Below are 10,426 nucleotides of genomic sequence, written 5' to 3'. Positions count from 1 at the left end.
TCCTAGGACCAATCCTATCCACCTTATTCATAAATGATCTGGAGAAAGGGGTAAACAGTGAGGTGGCAAAGTTTGCAGATGATACTAAACTGCTCAAGATAGTTAAGACCAAAACAGACTGTGAAGAACTTCAAAAAGATCTCACAAAACTAAGTGATTGGGCAACAAAATGGCAAATTAAATTTAATGTGGATAAATGTAAAGTAATGCACATTAGAAAAAATAACCCCAACTATACATACAGTATAATAGGGGCTAATTTAGCTAAAACTAATCAGGAGAAAGATCTTGGAGTCATCGTGAGATAGTTCTCTGAAGACATCCATGCAATGTGCAGCGGCAGTCAAAAAAGCAAACGGGATGTTAGGAATCATTAAAAAAGGGATAGAGAATAAAATGGAGAATATCTTATTGCCCTTATATAAATCCATGGTACGCCCACATGGTACGCCTGTACAGATGTGGTCCCCTCAGCTCAAAAAAGATATACTGGCATTAGAAAAGGTTCAGAAAAGGGGAACTAAAATGATTAGGGGTTTGGAAAGGGTCCCATACGAGGAGAGATTAAAGAGGCGAGGAATTTTCAGCTTGGAAAAGAGGACACTAAGGGGGGGATATGATAGAGGTATATAAAATCATGAGTGGTGTGAAGAAAGTGAATATGGAAAAGTTATTTACTTGTTCCCATAATATAAGAACTAGGGGGCACCAAATGAAATTAATGGGCAGCAGGTTTAAAACAAATAAAAGGAAGTTCTTCTTCACTCAGCGCACAGCCAACCTGTGGAACTCCTTGCCTGAGGCAGTTGTGATGGCTAGGACTATAACAGGGTTTAAAAGAGAACTGGATAAATTCATTGAGGTTAAGTCCATTAATGGCTATTAGCCAGTATGGGAAAGGAATGGTGTCCCTAGCCTCCGTTTGTCAGAGGGTGAAGATGGATGGCAGGAGAGAGATCACTAGATCATTACCTGTTAGGTTCACTCCCTCTCGGGCACCTGGTATTGGCCACTGTCAGTAGACAGGAAACTGGGCTGAATGGACCTTTGGTCTGACTCAGTATGGCCATTCTTATGAACACCAGGTGAAGGCCTATTTGCTTCCCTTCCCCCAAAATCCCATGGGCCATTTTCCTACCTTCATTTCAGTGAGATTGGAATGGAAAGGCAGAGTGCATGAATATTCTAGCAATGTTCCACTGTAATGCCGTCTGGGATGGAATATGGCAACAGGCAGTAGATGAAGGTCATCACAGTCTCTTCTTGCTCCACAGTTTTTGTGATGCCACTCTGATGGGCTCCCTGGAGTGCAAGTGGGAACTGGGGTACCGCTGAGCTTTTTGCCTTACTAACCTGGGCTCCCTCTCACACTGTGATGCTGTGGCAAGTTGCAAACCCCTCCAAGTACTGCACTTGTACAGACAGCCACAGACAGGGACACACCAAACTGAGTTACATGAATGTTTTCGCCAGCCACTCATGAACCAACAATAGAGAGACTCCAGCCAGTTCCCCACAGCTCCCCAGCCTAGGGCCCCAGGGCTGTATCATCTTGCCCTGGTCAGAAGTCTGACCAGTATAAGTTTATTTCCCAGTCCACTCCTCCCTCAGTGTGGAGAGGACATGCACCAGCTCTTGTTCCTAAACAGATTTCCCAAGCACTTCAAGCAAAACGGACTGTTTTAGGTAAAATATAAAACAGATTTATTTGCTACAGAACAATAGATTTTAAGTGATTATAAGTACTAAGTGTACAGATAAAAGTTGGTCACCTAAGAAATAAAAGTAGAATCACAATCTCAGTTCTATAAACTAGACAGGATTTGAATCAAGCACCCTGATGGTATATTTAGGGTGACCAGGTGTCCGATTTTTTCACCAGAACACCCGGTCGAAAAGGGATCATGGTGGCTCCAGGCAGTGCCGTGCAGCAGGGCTGGCAGGCTCCCTGCTATCCTCCATGCCGCATGGCTCCTGGGAAGTAGCCGGCATGTCCTCCTTCCGCCTCCGGTGGCCAGGGGGCTCCACATGCTTTCCCCCACCCCGCAAGCATCACCCCCACAGCTCCCATTGGCTGGGAACCATGGCCAATGGGAGCTGCGGGGGTGGCACCTGCAGACAGGGCAGCGCACAGAGCCACCTGGGTGTAGAAGCTGTAAGGGGACATGCTGCTGCTTCCAGGAGCTCCTTGAGGTAAGCACTTGAGGTAAGCCTGCACCCCTGACTCCCTCCTAGGCCCCAACCTCCTGCCCCAGCCTTGATCCCCTTTCTGCTCTCCGAACCCCTTGGTTCCAGCCCAGAGCACCGTCCTGTACCCCAAAACCCTCATCCCCCTCATCTCCACCCCACAGCCCACACCCCCAGCCAGAGCCCTCACTCCCCCTGTGTCCTAACCCCTGTCCCAGCCCTGATCCCCCAACTGCCCTCCAAACCCCTCTATCCCAGCCCAAAGCACCCTCCTGCACCCTGAAACCCTCATCCCCAGACCCACCCCAGATCCCACACCCACAGCTGGAGCCCTCACACACACCCACACACCCAACCCCAGCACTGATCCCCCTTCCACCCTCCAAACCCCTCAGTTCCAGCCCCACCCAGGAGCCCACACCTCAGCCAGAGCCCTCACCCCCACCTATGCCTCAACCCCCTGCCCCAGACCTGATCTTCCTCCTGCCCTCCAAACCCCTTGGTCCTAGCCTGGAGCACCCTCCTACACTGCAAACCCCTCATCCCCAGCCCCACCCTAGAGTTTGCACCCCAGCCTGAGCCCTCACCCCCCCCACACACACACACACATACCCCAACCCCCTGCCCCAGCCCAGGGCCCCCTCCCACACTCTGAACCCCTAAGCCCCAGCCTGGAGCCACCTCCTGCACCCAAACCCCCTCATCCCTGTCCCCACCCCAGAGCCCGGACCCCCAGCTGGAGACCTCACCCCCTCTTGCATCCCAACCCACTGCCTCAGCCCGGACCCCCTCCTGCACTCTGACCTCCTCATTTCTGGCCCTACCCCAGAACCTGCACCCTTAGCCCAAGCTCTCACCCCCTCCTGCATCCCAGCCCCAGAGATGGCCCAGTGAAAATGAGTCAGGGTGGGGAGAGCGAGCGACAGAGGAAGGGGGGATGGAGTGAGCAGGAGCAGGGCCTCAGAGGAGGCACAGGGCAGGGGTGTTTAGTTTTGTGTGAGTAGAAAATTGGCAACCCTTGGTATAGTTCCTTCCTCCACAGCCTGGGACCACCTCCCCCTTTCAAAGTCTTGGTTCTCCAGATGTGTTTTCAGGTGTTGAGTTGTGAGGAGAGTGAGTCCAAGAAATGATGTCACTTCCCCATTCATAGCTTTTTCCAGCTTGCTGGAAACATCTATGCTTGTGACATGGCTCAGGTAGTCTCCCTTGTCTATGTCAGGGATCAGCAACCTTTGGCAGGTGGCCTTCTAGGGTAAGCCCCCTGAGGGGCTGAGCCAGTTTGTTTACCTGCTGCGTCTGCAGGTTCAGCCGCTCGCAGCTCTCACTGGCCATGGTTTGCTATTCCAGGCCAGTGGGTTCTGTGGGAAGCAGCGGCCAGCAAATCCCTCGGCCTGCGCTGCTTCCTACAGCCTCTATTGGCCTGGAGTGGTGAACTGCAGCCAGTGGGAGCTGCCATTGGCCAAACCTGCGGACATGGCAGGTAAACAAACCAGCTCAGCCCATCAGGGGGCTTACCCTGGCAGGCCATGTGCCAAAGGTTGCCGATCCCTGGTCTATGTGCTATCTCTGAGAAGTCTCCATTGTATACGGTACCTGGGACAGTCCTTGTGAGTGTGTAATGCTTTTAATGGGCCACTAGCACAGCTGGATTCTCCATTCTTGTACCTGAAAGGCTGGTTGTGGGTGTTCCTAACCTCACAACATATTTCAGTAACACACACACCAAAACTTTAACTTCACATACAATGATAGCACATACAATCCAATAGGATATTAATGTTCAACAGATCAAGACTTTTAAAATGATACCTTACAAGGCATACTTTGTACAAAACATATCATAAGTATATGACAGTGGTGAATATGGGGGTTCTAGGGTGCTGCTTTGAGCACAGCATGCCACAGCCACCCATCTCCCAGGAAATGCTTGAATGGATTTGGGCCCACACAGTTTCTATCAATCTGGGCCATGATCTATGCCTCTTTATTTACTTACATGCTTATATAGCACCTCTACTGTAGTAGCTGAGCACCTCACAAATTTCAATGACTTAATCCTCCCACTACCTCTCTATCTATAAAATGGGGCTAATGCTTCACAAAGGCACACAGGTCCAGATTTTCAAAGGTATTTAGGTGCCTAAAGATGCTGAGAGGCACCTACTTGGATTTTCAATATTGCCTAGGCTTAGGCAACGAGGCACCTTCAGAAATCCCACTGGGTATCTCTCAGCATCTTTAGGCATCTAAATACCTTTGAAAATCTGGACCAGACAGACTAAAGAACCTCTCTATTGACTTCAGATCAGGTCTTCAGGGGACTTCTCATGTGACTTTAGGCAAGTGTATGGTAGAGCAGGTAAGTGAACCCAAGACTTGAGTCCTAGTGCAGTGGCATGAGACAGTCTTTTCTATCTCTGTGCACTGTACAGCTTCACCACAGCGCAAAAGAGAGTTTGGGTCTCTCATGACTTCCTTGGGGTCTTTATATTGGGTGTACAATCCGTCTTCCATCAAATCAAGCAGCTTCAGGAAGTACCACTTCTGTCATCCTAACAAGCACACTGCCCATATGCTGGTAGCTGAGATATATTTTGCATTATTGCCTGCAAACTCTGATATAAAGTTGCTAAAGTGTTGCAGAATTAAAGGTCCATTGCATGACTTTGTTTTTAAAATGAAATTCCATTCTGGGATCTGCCATTAAGTACGCTGAACTGTCATTCTTCAAAGGACTTCAGTTGTGTAATCAGTCCAGGGGAATCATTAAAAGCTGAAGACAATGAAAACAAACTTTAAATGAGACACTAGATGAAAAGGAATGAAAGAAGTCATCAAAATGTAAGGTTAATGTTTTCATAAAACTAACTAGGGAATGGCTAGATAACATGAAAAAAAAGTTTCAATTTGGTAAAACTTTTAAACTGTGAACACAAAAAACTTAATCTAGACCAGGAGCGGGCAAACTTTTTGGCCTGAGGGCCACATCGGGTTTCCGAAATTGTATGGAGGGCTAGGTAGGGGAGGTTGTGCCTCCCCAAACAGCCAGGCATGGCCTGGCCCCACCCCTTATCCAACCCCCCCTGTTCCCTGACTGCCCCCTCGGGACTCCTGCCCCATCCAACCACCCCTTCTCCCTATCCCCGACTGCCCCCGGAACCCCTATCCTCTGGACTACCCCACCACCACCCCATCCAACCCCCCACCTCCTTCCTGACTGCCCCCCTGAACCCCTGCCCCCATTCAACCCGTCTGTTCCCTGCCCTCTGACCGCCCCAACCCCCATCCACATTCCCACCCCATGACCACCAGCCTGCTCCCTGCCCGGAGCACCGGTGGCTGGTGGTGCCTCAGCCGCACCACCCAGAGCCCAAGACAGGCAGCTGTGCCACCTGGCGGGAGCCAGCTACGCAAGGCAATGAGGGACCAGGCAGCAGAATGGAGGCAAGGGGTCTTTGTGCAAATTCCCTGCGCTGGTGCATTTTATAGGGTTTGCTACATGGTTTTGACTCAAAGAGAGCTCCGATAGCTTCTTTAATGAGCTAATGGTTTCTTTGACATTTCCTGATTTTTACTGAAGTGTTGAAATTCTTGAAATAAGGTATTTTAATGAAATTTTGGGTTGTTTTTGTTTAAGAAAAAACATTTCCATAATCTGGAATTATATGGCTGGCTATTATTGTGTCACTGCATGCACGTTTGTGTACCACCCGTACAGTGTATATCTTCTGGGGAGACACACACACACTGAACACCCGAGTTATCAATGCATGCACATGCAGTGTAGCCATCTTTCATTCTCAATGCTGGTCGACATTACCACCAATTAAATGCATGAACAAGTCATGATTTTTCAAATACTATGAATTCAGTAAAACCAGAAACAATCCCCTTAGTGAGGGCTATTTCCATGCCAGAATTCATCTTTCTAACCTAGGCCACTTTGGAGCTAAACTGTTTTTAAAACTAAATAAAACCACTTTTTTTAATAATTGGGAAAATGCATTTTTCTCACTCTCCTCAGTTTCAAAAACTGACAAACTTTTTTTCCCAAACTTACCAAAAGAATTTGCCCTTGGGCAGACACTAGGCCTGAAAAAAATTATTCCCAGCAAATGAAGGTTTCAGAAACTAATTAGAAAAGGAGTAATGAAAACAAGGGCTTACAGAAACACTCAAACAACCAGATGCACAAAGTCCCAGCTCTGGGACCCTGCAAGGGCAGAGGGTCCCAGAGCCAGGGATCCAGCCCAAGCCCAAAATCTACACAGCAATTTCTAGCCCTGTAGTCCGGGGGGGGTTTAACAATTTTTATAGGGAAGGTGCAGAGAGCCATGGAACCAAACTGAACTCTGGATATAGTGGAAACGACTTCAAGCCGGGGGGTGCAGCAGCATCCCCCAGCACCTATGCCACAGTCAAAGCTCCCCCAAGCCCAAATCAGCTGACCCAGGCCAGCTGTGGCTCTGCCACAGGTCTTTTACTCCAGTATAAATGTAAGTTAAGTGATCAGTCTACAAGGCGGTGAGTGCCCTCCATTACCATTAACATCACTGAACAGGATAGTTCCTACTGATACCGGGTATGATAGGACCCAAATATGCATCCAAAAAAAAAAATGCATCCTTTGGTCCAATCCCATATTCCTTGCACGCCTTTGGGCATGCAAGGAATGCAGCACAAAACCCTTTAAAGTTACCTGTTTCCCACTGTCACAGGGTGGTCTCCTGTGAGTCCTTTCTCACCTTAAGTACAGACCACACCCACTTCAGGTCTCCTTCACCACCACATAATACTGTTACAGCCACCCAACCTGTGTAGTTCTGTTCACATATTTACAAGTTCTAGCTAGCTTGCTTCTAGGGGAAGAGGGCAGCAGCCAGGTCCATCTTCCTTCAGACTGACAGCTCCCCACTTCTAGGGCTTCCTTCCTCTCCATTTATCTGCTCCCGGCTGCTGGGGTTGTGTCCCCTTCTAATTAGCCCTTCAACTCTAGTGCCTCTTTCAAATTGATCCTCTAATTAACTCCCAATTAAGCTATATTGGTGGGGATTTGAGTGACAGGGCACTGAGTCAGCATCTCCTATTACACCCACCCTTGATGATACTATAGTGATAAATTAGGTACAAACGCCTAGACCAATGGACAAATCAGATCACATTAAAATGGAAGGGTTGATAGATTTTAAGATAATGAAATTTTCCAAATTATACATCAGATCCTTTTCTAAACTACCAGAGCACAAGCAAGCATCCACCAAGCTTTCATTTCTTCCTTTTCTTTCTTATGCTCATAATTTTTTCAGTGTCCACATGATTTTAAAATAAATAAAATGTTTAACCCAGGAACAAGACACTGTATGGCAGCTTTTACTCTGGAGTGGATTTTTATAACCAAGTTATAATGCTTAGGAAAAATGGGGGCCGTATCATGGAAATGTTACCAGACCTCTGAGCGACAGATGTGTGACTAGTGCCACCATAGCTGGGAACAGATCATTCGAAAAGGCTGTTCCAAGGAGCTAATCACACATTCAGTCTGCATTCACTTTCACTCCTATTTCCGAAGATGGTAACTAGAGGGTGCTTCCTGTTTACGATGTAACAACTGTATCCTCGGCTAAATAGACTGAGAACTCGAGTGAAGATGATTATCCTTCTAGGTTATGATTGCACAGGCTAACAGGATGCTCCTTCAGGCTGTTATTGTGACATGTCTAATGATTGAATATTTTTATTTCAGATTGTTAAAACTGTAGGAAATGTTCAGACCAAACTTCAAACTAATCCTGACTTACCCTAGACCAGTGGTTCTCAAACTTTTTTTTCATGGACCACTTGAAAATTGCTGAGGGTGTTGGCAGACCACTTAATGATCTTTCCAAATGTTGTTTGTACCATTAGCTAACTATGGTTTGGATAAAAGCGCTATATTAAAAAAACTTAATAATAATTCACTTTTTTTGTTCTACAAATAAAAGCCCACAACTCATATATGAATATCAGTAGTCTTACCTTTCTAATGTGATGGATGTGCCCTCTCCCCTGTTGCAGCAGCCCCTGAGCTAGGGCTGGGAAGGAGTGGGGGTCTCTCCCCCGCCACAGCAGCCACAGTCCTGGAGCTGGGGAAAGTCACCTCTTTCTCTGGCTGCTGCAGTCTTGCGTGTCCCAAATTCCCCCACCCCCTCTTCTCACCCCACTGCCCCCTCCCACCTACCCCCTATTTCCCCCCAAGGCCACCACCTCACCTTACATGTGCGTCTTTTCCAGGGTCCAGGCACCTAATTAGTAAAGCCATGCCTGTGTGGCTCTACTAATTAGATGGGTGGCCCTTCATTCTCTCGTGTGCAGCCACCCAGGCATGCACCTTAGGGGGAACTTCCTGCTGACCACCTGAATGGAGCTCAAGGACCACTGGTGGTCCACGAACCACAGTTTGAGAACTTCTGCCCTAGACTGTAGGTCCGTTTCATTCACAAACCTCACCCAGCTGTGAGAGTTATGGACCAGGACCTCATTGTCCTCAGCAATGAACAAACACAGCCACTTCATCCCCTAACACACCCCAGAACCATGTCTCCCTGAACCTATCCTCTAACATTAGAGGGTTTTGGAGGCATTGGTAGGCAAAATAGGGGGCTCTGCCACTTTACTGCCTTTGGAAATGGGACAGTGTCTGCTGCCCCCTACACTCATTCAGCTCTACCATTGCCCCCCTCCCTCTCCGCCATCTTTGAAGAGGCTGGTGCCATGAGTGGGCACAAACAGATTTGTCATTATGCCTGCACTCTACACAGGTGGCAAAAATGGCTCTTTGTAGCCTCTTCGGGTTGCACAGGAACCAGGCCCAGTTTGGTCTTGCAAACTGGCAGAACAAGTCAACAGAAAAAAACAAAACTAAACATTGCAGAGAGCAAGGGCTTTTCTTGAAGGGTCAGTAACAAGAAGGTAAAATAGGTTATTATAAAGTAAGTAGAAAACTCCGCATCTTGAGGTTCAGCATAGCCCTTTGACTATGGGTGTGAAGCTGAGCTGAGGTTAGCCCCTGGCTTGCTGTGCATCAGGAAGTGGCCCTGCGCCCCATCACAGGTCCTTTGCATCTTGGCTGATTATTCTTATTTCTACAAACCAACAAACAGTGGAACGCCTCACTTGCTCAGCACTCATTGCTGCGAAGGAAAAACCCTTTCTGCTCTCAGTATTTTATCTTTCTGTTTAAGAGTTGTAAAAGTCTACATTTTTGGCTATGCCAAAGCTCCATGCAAAGGAGGTAGGGACTAGAGTTGCCAATTTTGGTTGGGCCATATTCCTGGAGGTTTCATCACATGACATAATCTTTAATTAAAGATTAATCTTTAATTCCTGGAGATTTCAGAACAATCCTGAGGGGTTGGCAACCCTAGCACTCCATAATTCGAAGCAACTCAGATCTTAAGGCTGCTCTAAATTAGGCCTGGCTTCAATACACCATAGGAGAACAATCGAGCATGGGATTGCTAGAGCTCAGAGAGCTCCAGTTACACCGCCTCCAACTCCACCAAAGGGGAAAACATGGCACAGAGTAAAGCCAGCACAGCCAGCTTTGTGTCAGCTGGAGATCCCCCCATGCCAGGGAAATCCCCCGGTGCACTTCTAGGGCAGCTTCAAAGCTGTTTTATGCTGCCAGGGCACAGCAGCCTTCTTGGTGGCCAGGAGCTGGCCCTGTATTCTTTCCCTTTGCATTTTGTACAATTGCCTTTACTTTTTATCAGGTGGCACATATTAGAAATAAACAAATAAAATATTTGAATAATTGTCACCCTTATAAGCAAGGTTGAATTTATTAGTGGTTCCATAGTGTAATGGTTAGCACTCTGGGCTCTGAACCCAGTAATCTGAGTTCAAATCTCAGTGGAATCTGGTCTCTCCAACTTCACAAGGTGATCTTACTTTTTAAGTACTAATTGACTTTTGCTTTCATCTAGAAATCACTCCCTGGCACAACACTGAATTATTTATCTGTACTCCCAATAAGAATATCAGAATCCCAAACCAGCATAACTGAATCATAGAGCCATAATATTAATTTTTTGTGTTTTATGACTCACAGTTGTGAAGTCAAGAGTATTTCACAAGATTTGATTCACATGGGTGACAAACAATCTTTTACCCTACCTAGATCAAATTATTTGTTCTGGATAGAAAGAACAAGAGCTTCAAATTCAAAGTTTAATTTAATTTCCATAACAAAAAAACCAAG

The 10,426-nt window shown here is 47.1% G+C and overlaps 1 non-coding gene across 1 annotated transcript; it reads left to right on the top strand.

Moving 5' to 3' along the window:
* The first annotated feature begins 10,014 nt into the window (after positions 1-10,014).
* TRNAQ-CUG (transfer RNA glutamine (anticodon CUG)) lies at positions 10,015-10,086 on the top strand. The gene has a single exon. It is a non-coding gene; the product is annotated as a tRNA-Gln (tRNA).
* Positions 10,087-10,426: the final 340 nt, after the last annotated feature.

Source organism: Eretmochelys imbricata, chromosome 6, assembly GCF_965152235.1.
Source record: "Eretmochelys imbricata isolate rEreImb1 chromosome 6, rEreImb1.hap1, whole genome shotgun sequence".
NCBI lineage: Eukaryota > Metazoa > Chordata > Testudines > Cheloniidae > Eretmochelys > Eretmochelys imbricata.
Note: the sequence above shows the minus strand (reverse complement) of the source record. Positions and strands in the feature narration are given on the sequence as shown.